This window comes from Nyctereutes procyonoides, unplaced genomic scaffold (assembly GCF_905146905.1).
Source record: "Nyctereutes procyonoides isolate TBG_1078 unplaced genomic scaffold, NYPRO_anot_genome, whole genome shotgun sequence".
NCBI lineage: Eukaryota > Metazoa > Chordata > Mammalia > Carnivora > Canidae > Nyctereutes > Nyctereutes procyonoides.
Window position 1 is genome coordinate 12,579,134 of NW_026575130.1, and position 19,254 is coordinate 12,598,387.

At 37.9% G+C, this 19,254-nt stretch overlaps 1 long non-coding RNA gene across 3 annotated transcripts in view; it reads right to left on the reverse strand.

Moving 5' to 3' along the window:
* Nucleotides 1–19,254, reverse strand: part of LOC129521154 (uncharacterized) — a 90,539-nt gene that overhangs the window by 46,961 nt on the left and 24,324 nt on the right. For all 3 annotated transcript variants that reach the window (XR_008666776.1, XR_008666774.1, XR_008666775.1), the window contains exons 3-4: nucleotides 6,796–6,899; nucleotides 3,086–3,341 (exon numbers count right to left, since the gene is read on the reverse strand). This is a non-coding gene — a long non-coding RNA (uncharacterized LOC129521154). The remainder of the gene's footprint in view (nucleotides 1–3,085; nucleotides 3,342–6,795; nucleotides 6,900–19,254) is intronic.

Consider the following 19,254-nt stretch of genomic DNA (forward strand, 5'->3'; position numbering starts at 1 on the left):
ATTGCTAATAGGAGGTGTGTGCCTCCAATGGCCTCAGGAACTTGGACTTTAGAACTTGGACACATAGGAACTTTGACTTTATTCTAAACCTGTGGCAGACCAGGAAGGACTTGTAATTGAAGACTGAGTGACCTAGGTTTGCATTTTCGAATGTGTACTTTCATAAAATTGTCAAGTATAAACAACTATGTCAGTTACATAAACCTGGTTAAGTGCTGAGCCTTTGTTTATTAAGTTTACCTATGTTCTGACTCCTCTGTCCTAACAGAGGATCTAAGAGAGTTTGTAATTCCAGATAACTTTAAACAGCTGGGCTAAATATAAATAGAAAATTGGGATCAAGGAAAAAATCTCTCTGTAAAAATAAGTGTTTGGTTTCTCTGATTCAGCTTCAAGCTTAGCTCAGGGTTGACCAGTTTCCCAACTAGAAAGAGGAATTTAAGGGGGGAAGGAACAGGTTGTGCAGAAGCAGTGTCTTCTAGCCTTGAATTACATGGAACTTTTTATGACTGGTGCACAGAGCAATAGAGCTATCAACCTTAACGTGTTATAGCAATTATGGTAATGGCTTTCAAAGACGATTTCTTAGGGGTGTTTTTGAGAAGTTAAGGGCTATACAATAAAATGTGAATTTAATGTTAGAGGCTGTAAGGACTGAATATACAACTTCTAGGGTGGAAGAATCAGGGATATGCACTAGATTCCTAGAGTGTGAATGGCTTGCTCCATTAGCTGTCCTATATCTATTAACTCTCTCAGATTTGTACAAAAAGCAACTGTGGAGTAGGACAGATGATATTTAATCTGAAAGGACTTTATAGTAGGTGTTTTAAGTTTACTTTTGAAATAGAAAAATCTATCTGTAGGGCTGGCAAAGCCTGATTCTAAGAATCGTGCTGCAGAGACCCGCTTATGCTATAAACTTTTCTAGTAACTGTTTTGCTATGTGTTATGATCTTAGTGACCAAGTGAGTTTTAAAGAAGTTTGCCAATGACCATGATTTAGTGTATATCTACCCTTTCTTTCCTGCAGCAGATCATGGTATCCTCCTGGTTCGTGAAGGAGTACTCGATAAGGCATAACATAAAGATCTCCTTTCAGGCATGGCATAGTAGAAAGGTGTGGAGATTAAGACATGTAGGAAGTACTTGCACAGAGTCAACCCACAGTAAATGTGAAGTCCCTTCTCCTCCTCAAGGCACTAACTCCTAGACAACATTTGTGTTGTCATTAAATCTGATTGCCATGATGAATATAGAGGATGACTATTTTTAACAAAGCAGTGAAGCCTTTTTTTCATTTTTTTTTTTCGTTGGCTGTGGCTTTAGGATTCTAAGAGAGGGGAAAGGTAAGCAGGATGCTTGGAAAGCTATGTTGGAAGATGTGCTACTTGAAAGGATAGTTGGGTTCAGGGAAGTACTGTAATTACTTGATCAAAGATAGAAACACAAAAGCAGAGAAATGTACTGATCAAATTCTTGTGAGAAGAGGGAGCTCATCCTTGGGGGAATCAAAGAAAATACTCAGCTGAGTAAAATTGATCAAACTTGTTTTTTAAGTCACCAGGGATACACGAGCTACCAATCTATGTAGTGTAAAGTGAAGGGAGGACAGTTTGGAAAAACTTAGTGATACAGAAAACAATTATGTGTTTCCCATTCATTAGGCTGAAATTTTTTTTGCTATTTTTACACCCCCAATTCTATAATAGTTCCCCTTTTCGCTGTATTATAATGTTTAAATGTATTTTTAACTTTTAGGTTAACATTCAATAGCAACTAATCAGAAATTCTAGTTTTACACATGGGGAAGCATTTGACAAGTATCAATAGGAGAAAATTTAAAAATATTCTTTAGATATAAGAAAATAGACTTCCTGGTCTCTTATCCTTTTTTGAAAGCAGGAATATTTTAAAGGCAACTTTATCTCAGAATTGCAGAGAAAACTTTGATATTTAAATTTGGTTTCAGAAAAAATGTGAATTCTAGATCATCAGTCATATGGCAACAAAGGTGTAATTTTCCTAAAAATATGTTTTAACAGGAATATTTTCATGCAAAGCATCTTATTTTCCTCTGAAAGTCATGCTTTTCCCAGCAACCAGTAATTTCATTTTAGTATTTTAATCAGTATTTTTCTCTTTTCCACAATCTGTTGATAGTGGTGGGAAATTTGAACTTGACACTGTTTAGCCATGCAGTTCTTGAAATTAGTATGTCTTTCTCAATGGGGACATCATATGAATAGGGAATCAAACTGTTGATTCAGTATAGAAATAGTGAAGAAGCAGTTCACTGTGACATCATAAAACATTCAAAATGAAAATTACAAGGAAGTTGTAAGGGAAGGAAGATGTCTTAAGGTTCAAACTCTCAAGAAAAATTCAACAAAACTAGAGAGGTCATTTTCCATAGGTCTAGTAATGACTCCCTGTTAAGGTTTAAACTGAAAAGAAAGTGTTACTGTTTTAGTTTTTGTTTTGTTTTGCTGAAGGACTATAAAGGGTTTGACTTGTGTTTTCATTTAAAGTTCTGCAAAGGATTCTAATGTCCTCCCAAAGTTGAGAAATCCTGCTTTGTTTTTTTTTTTTTTTTTTTTTTTTTTTTTTTTTTTTTTAAGATTTTCATTATTCATGAGAAACACAGAGAGGTCAGAAGGAGAAGCAGGCTCCCTGCAGGGAGCCCCATGTGGGACTCATCCCAGGACCCTGGGATCCTGTCCTGAGCGGAAGGCAGACACTCGACCACTGAACTACCCAGACATCCCAAGAAATCCTGCTTTCTTCTCAACACATGACCTTCTCTTTAGCTCACTTAGCCAGGATTCCTGAAAGTAAAGCATTTCTTAATTTTAGATTAAGCCAATATTAGAAAATATCCATATTAAAATTATTCTCATGGGAAACTTTTTTTTTTAAGCTACTATGCCCTTCATTGTTTTATTCTACTCTAGCAAGAGAATTCTAATCTAGCAAGTTTCTGTGAATTACTCTATCTCTTCTGTAAATCATTCTCTACTACCCACCATTGGTTCCTAGCTCTGGACTGTAACTTCATCATTTTGACAACTATTACTTTCCTTACCTCAATATGCTGCTACTTCTCCTTTTATCTTTACTTTTGGCTCCTATTTCAACTTTGGTCATCTTCACGCTGTTCGTTAAGCAGCTCTGACCCATTGCCATCCCACAGGCTTCTGTTCTGCCCACACAGTCTTGAAACCGTTTGGGTTGCTGTTGGAGATTGTGAAGGCTTGGCTCTTGCTTGAAGAAACTTCCATTCTTCTGTTCATCCTGCCAAATCTCTGTCTACATGTAAAATGTAGTGTGAATTTTGCTTCCTGATGAAATGATAAAAATACCAGTTACCCTCCCCCAATCATCAAATGAAAACCAGTCTTTATAATAAAGGACACATTTCTAGAGAATATGGCTTGGTTTTGTCAATTTTGTAAGGGTACCCCAATGATAGCTTTAGAAATCCTCTAGGAGACCAAAAGTTCTTGAAGGTGTCAGTTTGCTATAAAAATAATCCTAAAAACTTTCTGAAATCTTCAAATAGGATTAATTCTCTAAGGCTTAAGTTATTTGACAACTAGTATTGTATTCAGTGAAATTTTATGTAGAGTTTGGTTCCATGTGTTTTTTTTTTCTAGGCTACTCTTAGAGTGAATTAAAAGGACTTTAATGTTCTCTGATGCCTGTAAAAAGATGCAAACAATTTATAAGCATTTGAGTGGGCCATGCGGCTTGGCTTCAGGACCTGTGAGGAAAAACTTGCAGTTAGTAATTCACCGAGCACATCAGCAATGAATCCAGAACGGGTCTTAGATATGAAAAATCCCAACAGGAAATGTGCATGAAGAGTATCAGAATGAAGCAGGTGATATTTTTCTCCCTGTCAGTTTTGACTGAACTTCACTGGAGATAGCATGTTTGCCTCTACAGAGCGCAAAGTTCAGAAAGAGCTGTAGACATCCTTAGGAGTTCAGGGGAGGGTAACAGGAGGAGGAGGTCTCCAGAGGAACAAGTCCATTAATGGAGCTGTTTGGCTGGCAAAAGGGAAAGCTTACCAGGGGACCTAATCACTGTTTTCAAATATCACAAGGACTCATGTGTGGAAGCTGCATCCACCTTGTCGGGTAGAGACTAGGGACACAGGGTGCATTTAAAGGATGTGGGGAAAAATTCATGATCTAGAAAATCATGGTCTCCAAGAAAACCTTTCTGATATTCTAGGATATATACTATTTTCTTACACCTTGATTTCTTAGCACATTTTCTCCCAGTTAATTTAGAATTTAGCAATGGGCTATTTACTACTTTACCACAGGTTCTTAGATCTTTGGTTGTTTACGTTTTCTTGGACTCTCTTCCTCCTCTTACCACATACTAAGCCTTATGTAAATGTAAGACCTTATCATTGCTTAGCAAAGACATTTTAAAAAATATTAAGTCCTTAACATAATGTGTACAGAAAAGAAAAAGGAATTTAATGACCTGGGACAAGTTGTTCTGCTAAGTGGGTAAAGAATGAGGTTAACTTTCCACTGTCCTAGACTTATCTGTACATTTGATAATTTGAATGAATTACCTCTACCCATTCAAATGTACATCTGAGAAAATATTGCGGATGGATATCAAGTATCATTACTCAGGGCAAGTGCAGGAAGAAGAGGCACAGTTATTCCCCTTGATGGGCAAAGCTGAATTCAGGATTGGCATCTTATTTTGGAAGGTTACTCCTTTCCTATCCAGTGTGAGATAATCAAGAGGAAAAAAAAAACTGAAAAAAAATTGTTCGAACTTTTCATTGCTTTATTTTCAAAGCTTTGAAAATTAGTAAATACTGAGATTTCCTTAATTAAGAACACTTCTGAAAGCATGAGGTGTGGGCAATGTTCAAATAAGTGTAAAGAAAAGATTAAAATATAAGGAAAAACATCTTACGAGGCCCTGCCACTTTAGAGGTATTGACAACAGAGATAGAACCTGGCAATATGCACATAGATAAATACCATGTCTTTTTTCAGCTTGGATATTCTGAATGGTCCTCCTAATTGAAATAACTAAATGCTGAATGAAATGGGGTAAAAATTCTTTAAAGATTTCAGAATAAAGAAAAATAACTGCAATCCTATGCAGATAAAATCACTGTAGATATATTCAGGTACTTTATTTCATTTATGTAGAAAGTGATCTAGAAAACTAGGTTGCTTCTCATACAGCAGGATTAAGAGGTCTGGCTCAAAGTTTTTTAGTATTTCTAGAATTTCTGATACTTCTTAGAATCTCAGTAAAAGTATTAATGCTCCAGTCCTAGAGATCCGAATTTAATTGGTCTGGGGTGGAGCCCAGATCCCAGCAATTATTAAAGTTCCCCAGTGTTTCTAATGTCCTGCGAAGGTTGAGAAAACTGATCTATTTGTAGATTTTTGTTGTTATTGATTAGCACTACCTTCTTGGTGGATGAGACTTGATCTCCTAAGCAGAACTGCACTGTTCCTTGCTTGGGGTCTTGGGGTACACATCTATTTCATGAAATTGTTGGTCTTATCTCTGCTGGTTACTCCAAATCACTCTAATCCTATTTATTATCTGAGATCTTGAATTGTATACTAAATGCTTATTGGACATTTTCATTAAAACATTTCTCTCAAACTCCCTGAGCCTCCCCATAGCATTAGCAGTCCCTCCTGTGAAAGCCTGCAGCCATCTTTGACCTGCGGATGCCTCCAGAATTCCTGTCCTCTCTGTCCAACTGCTTCCATTAAGTGGAAGTCTCTAGCCTTTCATTCCTGGAGTCATCCCTTTACTCCAGTCTCTCACTAGCTGGCATGGTTATTATTTGTAACAGCTTCCTGGCCTTCCCAAATGTAGGCCTTATGAACTTCGATGTATCCTGTGTATGCTTAGCAGATGAATTTAAGCCTTGCTTTAATTTCATCCCCACCTTTCATGGATTCCTGTTTTTATTTATTTTTTTTCTGTGCCAAAGTCTGCATAATTTGACCTAAGCCTTTCCACTTAACATTGTTTAATGCTGTTTGTTCTTTTTTCTTTTTCTTTTTCTTTTTTTCTGGAAAGTCTCCTATATGCTCCACAGCATGCTTTGATTAATTCAGTGTTTCCCCAAAGTTGATGCTTCTCACTGATGACACTTGAGATGATTTTGGGTGGTATATGAATACACTTCAAGAATGTTTAGTTATATATTTAAGTTTAATGTAAACTAGAAAAACGCACATGTACTTCAAATCCATGATTTGACAGATTTTTATGGCTTAGACTGAGACTAAAGTAAATATTCAAGTTTTTTAAAGTATCAATTTAAATAAAATGTTAAATATGTAATATGGAAAAACTGAAGGTGATACATGAATAGCTAACATCCATAAAAAGAGTGATTTATGTTATTTTCACTTTCTGGAATATGGCAGGACAGATTCTGCTCATTCTTTCAGGCCTAATTTAACTTTAGAAATCTTCATAAAGTCAACCATGCCAAACCTGCTGGAGAGCTGTAGAAGGATTAAGAAAAACAAAAACCATTGGTTTTGACCCAGAACCCTAGTAATGTGTAAATGTAAGGTTTTGTTGAATGGGGAGCTGATGTGGTAATTCCAGATGGGCAAGTCATTTGAATGGCAAAGAGGGAGGAGCTAGGATCAGTACTCAAGGTGAGACCCAGTTGAGCGCACAGGTAGCTCCACACTGCCATCTACACAGGCAGCTTCCTCCTAAAAGTTGGACAAGTACAGATAAAGAAACATCAGAGCTATAGTATTGCCATACCTTTTGTCTTCTCGTGTACTACCTCTTTTCCCCTCTTCTACTGAAACCTTGCCCTGGTATGCATTCCAAATGGAGACCACGGTCCAGGAGCTAGTCTTGGGTGGCTAGGGTGTAAGGCACAGATAGGCAGTGAGAAAGCGTGCTGTGGGCTGTCATAGCTTGTCTAGCCCCTTCATGCTTGAAAAACCAGTCTTAGAGTACTTTGGGGAAAGAAACCCAAGGTGGCAATTAATGCTCTTCATCCTCCCCCACTCCGTAAATAGAGGCTTTTCCCATGGTTGAATCATGGTTAAATCATAGGATGTTTGTTTCTCTTTTCCTGTGCTTTCTCCCTCAGGGATCTCCTACACTCCCACGTCTGCCATGAATGTGCCCGACTAGATGGGAGTCCGGTAATCACGGTGGCTGTGAGGCAGCCCTTCCTTTCCCCCTGGAATTAAATCAGTCAACTGTGAAACCAGTTTTTCACAGTAATTCTTAGTGGTTTCACTTTTTATCAAACAAGAGGAAGAAATTCAAGTGAAATTGAGTGTGTGTGTGTGCACGCATGTGCATGTGTACGTGTATGTGTGAGTAAAAACTGAACTATAGGTTGGGTGTCAGGTTTTACTTTTAGCTCTGCCTTTAGCAAGCTGGGTGTGTGCAACTTGTTTCCTCATCACTAACATGAAGTGTGGGACTAGAACACCTCTAGTCTGCTCCCAGCTCAGAGTGAAGAATGCTTTTCTCTCAAGTTTTATTAGAGTGTTTCCCTCCATTTCCTTAAGTCTTCTGTGGACTCACTGCCAGATACACTGGAATCCAGTCTACCAACTGATGTGGAAGGCTCATTTAAGAGGCAGGTGGTTAGGTTTAATCCAACTGCTGCCGGCATTCTGGATATTGAGAGGAGAAGAGTGACTAGTTTTATCAGCTCCCAGTTTGACTAAGAAGTGGTGAGAAGTTGTTCTGAGAAGTTGTCATCAGAAAGAGGTAGAAAGGTTTTAAAACCTGAAGGTAGGTGGCTTGATTACCAAGGCAAGGACCTCAAACTTGTTTAAGGAGTAATAGTCCTCTGTTGATGGCTTTGAGAACATCTAAACACAACCATTTAGACATTTCTGGAAGTCTGAAGAAATCTGGCAGTTTATTCTTCTACCTCAGGAAAAACTTTATATTTTAACATGAGAAGCTCCACCTCCAGATAAATTCTTCTGGTGTTTGAGAGCTCATAACATTATATATCCACTGTTCCATTTCCAGAGAGTGCTGACCTACTTTAGATGTGTATGGTGTTTTCTAGGGAGTTGAAGAACACTGATTATATGCTATTGGGGTGTGTGTGTGTGTGTGTGTGTGTGTGTGTGTGTGTGTGTGTAAAAGTTTGCAACTCTTTTTTTTTTTTTTTTTTTTTTTTTTTTTTAGGGAAAGCTTAGCATTTAACCAAAGAATACTCTGGGTGGTCATTCTGCTTGTACACCTGGCAGGTTAAAATTATGTTGAGAGATTTTAATGTGTCACTATTTTTTTTTCCTATTTTTCTGTCTTGGCATGAGAAGTACTCTGACAGGTCCTTGTTCTTGAGAATCTGAGTGTTGCAAGAGCTCTAAGAATGATCATTCCTAACAGACCTTTTTACCATAGGCTATCCCTGCATTCATCCCAGACCACATATCATTTTCCCAAGAACATAACTCAAAAGGATTTATTTCAACAATGAGTAACACTGTCTAACATTCTGACTGAAAACAAGAGTTCTATCTTCCAAGATAGAACCATGTCCTCCTTTCCAAGGAAGATTTTTATTTATTTTTATTTATTCATGAGAGACAGAAAGAAGCAGAGACACAGGCAGAGGGAGAAGCAGACTCCATGCAGGGAGCCTGATGCAGGACTCAATCCTGGGACTCCAGGATCAAGGAAGATTTTTAATGAAAACTACTTTGGAAGAAAAACTCGTGTAAGTCCAGGATAATTCTTCTTTTCAAGGTGTTCTGTGTGTGTGTGTGTATATATATATATATACATACACACACACACACACACACACACACATACACAAATGAACATCAGAGAATCTTTGTTTAACTCTATTTCAAGAACAGCAATAATAGTGGATATCATTTGTTGGGCAGACCATGAGCCCTAGGAGTTTGGCATATTAACTCTGCAATCCTCTTAACCAACCCACTGGATCGTGATCCTTGTTTAGCAGATGATGAAATGAGACTCCAGGAGGTTAAGTATTAGGTTCAGCTAATAAACTCTGGCCTCCTTCCTTACAAAGTGTATGTACCTTATTATGCTACTTAAGTTTTCTTAACCCCCCCCCACCATTTACAAGGAATTTTATAATTGTTTAAAGAAGAGATATCAGCTTTCAAGTTCTTATTAAGAATGAGTTTCTTGGAATTCACTCAGACACAATTAGAACAAGCCACAAACATGCATCCATGATTTACAAAAAGGGAATAGATTTGGAGAAATAAGTTAGGTTCTAGTATTATCATCTCTTTGGTGTTGGAAGGGACTTTTGAAGTGTCGTCAGAACATCTGGTATGGGGATTCCCTCTGCCACTGCCCTTAGGGGGAACTACTTGAGCTCATTTAGTGATGGGAGATGCAGAACTTTACAGACAGAATTTTCCATTTTTGGACAGTTTGGATGATTAGTAATAATACTTCACATTTATATATTCTTTGCAGTTGACCTGTTGCTCAGCCCTTTAGCACATCTTGTTTTGTTTATGAAAGCTTGTTCCTATTGTGAGTCTGAGTCTGTTCTCCCATTAACTGCAGTTCATAGGAATGATGGAAACTTTTTCTGTATAGAATATGAATAAGAGGGGGACAGTGTTGGGGTGAATAATTTTTAATTTAGTTATTCCTAATGTATCTTTTGGCAAAGGTGGTTTTGGTGCACATATTCCTTGTAGATCTGACAACAATGAGTATTTGCCTTCCTCTTGTATGATCCCCTTCTGAAGCTACAAGACCAAGAGCTTTGCTGATACAGCTCTGTGTATCCTCCTTTTCTTCCCCACCCCAGGCATGGAAAAAAAAAAAAAGCAACACAGAAGACAGGAATGTTTCTGACCAACAACAATAACTTGACACTTTAGCAACAGTAGATCTGCCTGTAAATAGAGAGTTACAAAGTAAATCCTTGGTTAAGATTGTTGGTTTAGTTTCAGAAATTGAAATTTTAACTTTTGACTTATTTGTTAATGTTGGTTAGACACACAAAAGAACCTTATATTACATATTCTTAATTGTACTTTTTGTGCTCTTTAAAAATGCATTCTGATGGTTTGGTAACTGGGGGAAAAACCTAAACCTCTTTTCCTTTTGAATTGGAAAGAAGCCGTACATCGCTTCTCGGCCTTTTGGCTAAGATCAAGTGGAAAGAAGCCATATATTTCTAACTTGAGACCTTTGTGTATACATAAGGTGTATCCTTTTTTCCCCCACTTTTCTCATTCTTTTTTTAAAAAATATTTTGACAGCAAGGAGGCTCAGGTGCACAAGCAGGGGAGAGGGCAGATGGAGAGGGGCACACATAGGGAAGGGGCAGGACCCTGGAATCATGACCCAAGCCAAAGGCAGATGCTCAACTGACTGGGCTGCCCAGCTGCCCCTACTTTTCTCATTCTTGTGTGTAAAGTGTATGTGTGTAAAAGGGAATGTGCAATCAGAGTTCAGAAAATGCATATGCAAAATTCACATGGATCAAATCATGTGATTTCTAGGTTCTAATTCCTACATGACTCAAGTCTGTGGAGCATGCTTGTCCTGACCCTCAGTTAAGACACCTGCACCAACGGTTTGGTTGATTCTTTCCAACCAGGTTTGTGTCCTCATAATTGTTATTTGATGGGTGGATTTTACCTTTTGATTTGTGGGGGAGTATGCTCCAAGATCAGAATTTAAAATCTGTAATCCTACCTGATATTTCACTTTGTCAGAGATTAGACTAGTCTGAGAGGACTCTATTCAACCATGTTGGTTTCTTTTGAGAATCTCCTCAAAGTGTTTGCCTGTTGGTATATTTTCCTACTTCCTTTTTTTTTTTTTTTTTGCCTTCAGACATGTCAGTCATCTAATACCAATGGATATTCCTTTCTCTTTAAGGGAGATAAGCAGTTAGTCTATACTTTCTCAGTTTCCTTTGCCTTTCTCTATTAGTTCTGTTCTCTCCAAAATGGTAGCCGGTGGCCTGCCTCTGAGAGGCAGTTTAAAAAATTATACCAGGAATCAAAACCCTTTGTATGCATATTTTTACATACTGAATTTACATGATATATGCAATTTGAATGTTGTGTACTGGATTTTAATTCTCAAGTCTGAGTTAAGTGGCATTGCCCTCATTTTACATCTAAAAAGACTGATGATCAGAGTAGTTAAGTAACCTATCCAGTGTTGTTAGTAAGCAATAGAGCTGATAGTGGAATTATAAAAATACAGGGTGGTGAGGTAGTTGGGTAAAGGTTAACATGAGAGGCTGTGTCAAAAAAAAAAAAATTGGCCATATCTATTCTGACCAAACTGGGGAGTTGGAGACATATTGTTTATCATCAATTAACTGAATATTGGGGATGAGGTTAATAGTTATTATTGTATAGCTTTAAGGAGAAGAAAAACAAGCATGTTTTTTGTTCAAATATAATAGAAAATATGCTTCCAGGAAGCAGAATTCTATCCTCATCCTTATCCCACCCATAAGACACCCACACATTTGAGTTTCCTCAAGAAGGACTTGTCATTTAAAATTGTCTTAAGATGGATGTATGGGACCATCTCAAATACTTCTGAAAAGTGTTCAGATAGACACAGAATCATTGTTCAATGATATAGACTTTCTTAGCATTGGATGCTATGGATACTACAAAGAAAGACTGGCACAGTCCTTCTCTTCCAGAGATCATACTGAGCATAACACTTGGAAGAGCAACAGAGAAGTTGCTCAAGGTCAGAGGGGACAGATAGGATGCTTCCAGACTATGGCTGAGAAGGGGCAACTTGGTCCTAGTTGTGCTGGGGACATGGTGGTGAGTGAGAGGATATCCCAGCTCACAAGGAACTGGGTGAGCTCTTCTTTTAGGAGTGTTGATTGGTCCTGCTTAGGATTCAACCTATGGGAACTGACCTGTTTCTATGTGGTGCTCTTATTGTGGATTGTGAGCTCTTTTGGTCTATTCCTTTTTTAAAGATTATTTATTTGACAGAGACAGCACAAGCATGGGGAGTGTCAGAAGGAGGAGCAGGCTCCTCACTGAGCAGGGAGCCCTATGTGGGACTTGATCTCAGGACCCTGGGATCATGACCTGAGCTGAAGACAGACACAAGTGACTGAGTCACCCAGGTGCCCTTCTTTTGGTCTTTTTCTCTAGAGACGGGGACCTCAGGCCTAGGATGGCCATGGTGTGGCAGTTCTAGGTCAGTAATTCATTCATTCTAGCATATTCTATGAAAATAATAAACCTGTGTCTTTCAGCAAATCCTTCCAAAACTATAACAACTGGGTAGGAGTGTCAATGTTCACATTATTATTCAGTAAAGATAATAAAGGCATGTATAATAAATATGACACTTATTTAATTCCTATATTTGCATTAGAGATGAACTTTTTTTTTTTAAACTATGATGACCAAAGTGTAATTTGGCCTCTTTTAAACATTTTCACCTTTTTACTTCTACCCTAACCTAAGTATTTCCAATTTTAATTTTCAGTGCTCTGGGATGTGTAACAAATGTCCAGTGGAGCACAAAAGCAGTAAATTTCCCTTTATTATTGTTGTTATTTATTGTTGAGACATGCTTCATTAAACATTTCCTGTCTCATTACTGAAACAACTTAATATGGTTTTCCACGATTAATGGTTTTCATTAGCATTCATCACTGAATTGTTTTCCACCTAAGAAACGGGGTTGGTTTTCTAAATGATGTCTATGCTAGAAATGGGAATCTTATAACCAAAAAGGTGCAAAAGTTTTAGGAGGAAACTAATTTAAATCAATCAATAAAACAGTCTCTGTAGAGCATTATATGACAATTATAATAATGTACTGCCTATCTTTGTATTTTGAAGGTTAAATATCTATTCTTTTTCCCTGCTGCTGGCCAAAAAAGAGAGAGATGACACTTAGGTTTTGGCCTGGAGTAATTAAAATGGGCATCTCCGTGTAGAAAAGACAACTAAGCTGAGATGCAGAGGCCTGTGATCTAGCTGAGCAGTGCCTGTCTCTCTCTGGCCCTCTGTTGTCTCAGCCATAAAATGAAAGGAGGGCTGATATTTTTCTCTAATTTTGCCTCAAGTTCTGATATTTTACAGCTCTCACATTATCTACTTGCCACTGCAAGATACCTTTTATGTATGAATGAAGGAATGAAGGCACATCTAGAATCAATTCACCAAAAAAAAAAAAAAGAGGGGGCAGGGAAAAGAAGGGTCTAGGATGATGGAAAGAGAACCTGACCAGGAACTGGAAGACTCGGGTTCCAGTTTTAGCTTGGCCACAGTTAGCTTTGTGACCTAGAGTGAGATCCTTATAGGTTGTCCATATAGTTATTTTTAGCCCTAGGATTCTGTGAGTCCATCAGAAGTCAAAGTTTGAATTCAGGCCCACACCTACACCTGGTATCATCAGAAAGTGAACTCAGGACTGTGGGAGACTGAGGCAAACTTGGGTTTGAGAAGTTCTTTTTTCTTTAATCTAGGGTAGATGTTAAACATTTTAGAGCTTTTTAGAAGACCTTTGACCTAGGACTTTATTGAAGTTTGAAGAGGTGGATGATCATTGTTTCTCCCTCATAAATCCCCTGAGTTGGAAGCTGAATGAGAAGTAAAGCCAGAGAGATCAGGATCAAGTGATAGATTCATAAAGCCAGATCTTAGATGTTCTCTTCGTAGTGGAAAACTTGTTTCTAGCTGAGCCTGTAAGTGTAAGCTTTGGGATGATCTTCCAGAATTCTGTAAAGAAGATGTACTTGGATTTCCTTCCACACATCGGCCAACTCTACTAGTTGACACAGAGGGAGATTTTTTTTAAGATTTTATTTATTTATTTATTTATTTATTTATTTATTTATTTATTTATTTATTTATTTATGAGAGAGAGAGAGAGAGAGAGAGAGGCAGAGACACAGACAGAGGGAGAAGCAGGCTCCATGCAGGGAGCCCAATGTGGGACTCCATCCTGGATCCCCAGGATCATGCCCTGGGCTGAAGGCGGCGCTAAACGCTGAACCACCTGGGCTGACTGGGAGATGGTTCTTTAACAAAGAATTTGAGGCTGCGACTTACGGATACTCACCACATAAAGTTTAAGATCCGGAGAAGGTGGCCAGTGGCCATGAGAGGAGGGGAGAAGACAGTACAAGTAACTGGGGCTGGTGATCTGAAAAGAATGTGGGTTTGCATACAAAGCTCCAGGAGGGGTTTTATTACTCTGCCCTTCTTTGGGGACCACCAAAATATATTTCACCAAGACCTGGGCTTTTCTGTATTGCCCTATAGAAAGCCCTCTAGCCTCTAGACCTGAAAGGGTGAGGGTAGAAGGGCTGACCCACGTTTACATAGCTCCTTGTTCTAATCTCCCCCATCATCTGTGTCTTTCCTTCTTGTCTGGGGAACACAGAGGGGCATGTGGGGGAAACTGGAGGAAGTGTTATTCTAGAAGCTCTTTCTTAGAAACAGGAGACTAGGTCATTGGTATTTTTCCCTAACAGGCATTCTAATCTTTCTACTTGTGTTGGCAAATATTTATTAAATACTTTTCCCACACTAAGGCTTTTTAACTTCTTTTTAACACTAATGCTGAATATATGCAAGGCAAAACTAGTGTTTATAAACACTTATACATTGACTAGTTTGAAACTGTCCTTCCCTGCTCTTGGCCTTGATCTAGTGTAAACACATGAACTCTCGTCTACGAATTCCATATAAGTGTTCTGGTATTTTTTACAAAGGATCCTTGGGGGGAATGAGTTAATATAAGGTTTACTCATGGAGGCCAAGGAGTTATTTAGACATCTTGAGATCATATTGAGATTGTTTCTTGGGAAGAACTAACCTACTACATTGTTGATCACTTCTGCCCTGTTTTTTTTTTCTTTACCAAAGCTTAGGGCTATAATATCTGGTTTTATAGCCAGTCATGCTAGATTAGCTTGCTTGAGTGTAGCAGAAATCCAGGAAGCTTTGATGATAGTGGTGGAAATATTGATACCTCGATATAGAGGTGACTTAGATATGGTTTAACCTAGAAAAAAGAGCAGCTCTCATCCTCCTCAATGCTATTTCACCTGTCTTTGTGAATATACTTAATGCATAATCTCCCAAACTTTGTCTTCCTTCCCCTGCATATTTTAGAAATAATGGGACTAGATTTTTGTTGGAGCTGGGCAAGAATACTGAGAGAGCTTTGTGGCCAGGAGACAATGAAGACAATAGAATAGAAGGGTATTTAGAAACTGAAGAAAACTGAGAAAATGGAGTAAAATTTTTAAAAAAACAACAACTAGGATTTGTGGTAAAACTGCCAATTCACATACTAAACCTATAGCTATTGCTTTTTGAGAACACCAAAAATATGAGTGGCTTTGCATCTTATCAGTTGAAAGCAAAGAAAAACCATAAGACCAGGCACTATTCCAGGTACAGCAGAGGGGGAGGGGGCAACAAAGAAGACAGCCTTGGTTTGTTGCTCTCTGGAACCTGCCTGCCTGGTTTAGAATATTGGCTCATTATGTTACCTTAGGCAAATTGTTTAAATACTCTGTGCTTCAGTTTCATCATCTCTAAAATGAGGTTAAAGATAGTAACTACTGCTCTAAGAATGTTGATGTTGGATGTGGTATGACAAAAGTAGTACAAAGGAAGGGGGTTTGGAAGGAGAAAGGTCACTGAGAGGGGTCATGTGGGAAGGGTCAGGTCTTGGTCAGGTGGCAGAAGACAGGAGGGAAGGGAAAATCTGAGCCAGAGCTTTTCTTGGGTTTTCCATAGGAAGGGTCAGGCAGGGCAGGGTAAAGAGTTTAGTATTGGCTAGTTTGAATAATTCCCATGGGCTTCAGGCTATCGTGGTGGTTTCTTGTTGCCTGGTATCTGGCCTTGGGGGCATTTTAGGCAATGGGAAGTATAGGCTTGCTGTGAGAGAGATAAAGAGGTGGTTTGACTCTGGATTGGCTGGTTTGTTTGGAGGCGATGTGCTCCCAGCCAAGCTTTTTACTATCTCTAAGAACTGACTAGCCCTGGGAGGGGCATCTCTTTCCAGGTCTGTGAGGTATCCAGATATCATAGAATCAAACATACAGAAAATATAGGTAAGAGAACTGGCCATATGATCCATGGATGCCAAATAGACACATAGATCTAAGAAAACACAGAATACCTACCTTATTGTGAGGTTTAATGATTTAATATATAAGTAGTTTCCCAGCTCAACCTGGTCCTATGTCCCCAATCTAACTGTGTGAGAGGCTGAGGTGTAGAGGGGTGGGCACAGCTAGCTCTGCCATAAGTAGACCGGATCCCCAACAGGTAAAGGCCATTGTAGAGCAGGGAGGAGACTTTAGAAAGCAACAGGAAGGCTTTAAAAATGGTCCATGGTGAGTGACACATTGGATTTGTGCCCAGTAGTTAAGATGAAATAATTTATGTACGTGATTTTCAAATAGCCACTTCTATAAAATGTAGCATCAATTGGACTAAAACTTATTTACAGAATTTGAACTCGTTTGATTGGTACATTATTGATATCAAGGAAGAAGAATAACAGGATGCTAAAGGAAATCTTCTAAGAGATGCTTTCTTTTATAAAGTTAGAGATCAGCAGTGACTTTAGTTGGTGCATGCTTGAGGCGGTATCTACATTGAGGGTGGTCTAACTTTGGGATGCCATGGGTGGGACACTGTGTGGGACAACTTTTGCCATCTCTTCAGCCATGTCTGAACTGTAGTTAAATGGTGGGAGTGTTCATCTTGGATCTAGAAGACCCAGCTATATAGATTTGTCTCTGCCATTGCCTGGCTATATGACTTTCAAGTATTCCCATCCGCAAATGGGAATAACAGTGATTTAACAGGATGGTCAGAGAGTTTCAGTGAGAAAATATTTTTGAAATTATTTCCAGTGAGAGCTCATTCTTTTGTTTCCAGTCATAATGTTGCATGGACATTCTCTGCTTTCTTAGAGTTCACTAGGAAGGTAGAGTTCATTCCTGCCACTAATGGGGATTCAATCTTAGATTCTTTTATTGTGCATGTGAATAGATAAGAGTTCAGGCTTTGCATTCTCTCTGAAGTTATTCCTCTCAGCCTTGGTTTTCTCAGTATTAAAATGAGGATAATATCAACTTCAAGGGTTGTCATGATAACTAAATCCAATTAACATATAGAACCCTCAGTTCAGTACCTGACACATAATAATTCCTCAGTTAAGTGGTTATTAGTCTCATTTCATGTATATATGAAGGAGTTTCATCTATACTTTTGAGAGTCAGATATAAGCTAATCCATGTGTCATTAGCAGAATCAGTGAGAAAAAAGTAGGAGTTAACTAAAATTATGATGTAATTATTAGTCAAAAGAGTAGTTACAAAAGAACAAATGAATCTTCTATCTTTCCACAAGGCTTTGCTATGGCTCACGGAGTTTCTTTGAGAAAATATAATGCTCTAATAGAAACCTGTTGACTCTTCATAATTAAAGCCTCAAATTCCTTACATTTCTTGATGGGCAATGAACTTTGATTGTTAATACTGGTGACTTACGGTAATATTAGGGGCTACAAGGAAACTATTGTTTCACTGAGTTGGAAATTATTTAAGAAAAATACTGATGACTGTTTAGGCATATAGGTAACAACCATCTATTTACTGGGTGTTGGAGTGTCTTAGGACAGTCAAGAGGAGCCAATATTTACCATGAGAAAGTGTATTTAAAACAATTAGACTAATCTGGCATGCAGGAGTTCATAAACTATTAATTCCTCTTTCTCTCAAGGAACTTTTAAGTGGTATAAAGAAATAAGATCTCTGGAAAGTAAAATTTAGTACAATAAAGGATTAAAAAAAAAACCTTATCTGAGTAGTACCTACAATGAATGCTGTAGAAATTCCATTGGTTTATCAAAGAATGCTTCTAGAGGGAGGTGATTTTAATGTGGCACGGAAGTTGTGAGATAAAGCCTGTTAATCAGCATAAGCTTGAAGCCGAATAGCTGGAAAAACATGTTCCAGGACATTGCAGATCAAATCATATTTCTATAAAAAGAAACTGCTGGATGTTCAGCTGACAGATCATCAACCATAAAAAGATCGTTTAATGGATTTCAATCATTATCTAAACACAGAATCACAGAGCCAAGTTTATGTGCATTGTTAATCCTGTTGTGAACCTATTTTTTTAAAGTAGAAGCATCAGATGAGATGTTTTTCTTTTTATGATTTTAAAATTGTAATATTTGATTTTTGAGAATCACTGAAAAAAGATTCCTTGGGGCAATCACTTATTGGAAAAAACAAATGGCCTAACACAAGAAGAGCTCTATAAATAGTGAATACTTTATAAAGATACTGAATCCCTTGCTTTTACTAATATTTAAATTCTAGAAGAAAGCACATCCTATTACAGAGGATTCATATGTATATATGTGTGTAGGGATATGTGTATATTTTTAACCAGCATTTTTCTTCATTTTAAATTATACTGATGACACAATTGTTTCTTGAACTATTTTAAATAAACTGATCTTTGAAAATATTGAATAATGATCTATCTTTCACGCTTGTTAAAATTACAAGAAAATAAGGATATCCCTTAAAATAGATGGCTACATGGGGATCCCTGGGTGGCTCAGAGGGTTAGCATCTGCCTGTGGCCCAGTGCGTGATCCTGGAGTCCGGGGATCCAGTCCCACATCAGGCTCCCTGCATGGAGCCTGCTTCTCCCTCTGCCTGTGTCTCTGCTTCTTTCACTGGGTCTCTCATGAATAAATAAATAAGATCTTAACAACAACAACAAAAAAATAGCTGCAAAATAACCAGTAGCTTTCTGATATATCCGATTCTTATAAAGGAAAAATATTGCATTCTCATTTCCAGCTAAATAGCATTTAATATCTACAAGAGTCTTAAGAAATGTGCAGGAACTAGATGAATAAAATTATATGGGAATAGAATGACAAAAATATGTGAGAACATAACAAATGATTTGAATAAATGGAGAGACATACCTTAGAAAAAGTAGGCTTAATTTTTTTAAAGAGGTCAATTTGGTCTAAATTTATACTATACACAGTGTATCATTGACCAAAATCCCAATTTTGTTGTGGGTAAGGTGGTGAGGAACTTGACAAAATGATTGTACATTTCAGTTTGAAGAATAAACGTGCAAGTATAGCTGAATGGATTCTGAAAAACACAAAATACTAAGAAGGAACATTGCCTAACCAGACATTAAGATGTATCATAAAGTTGCT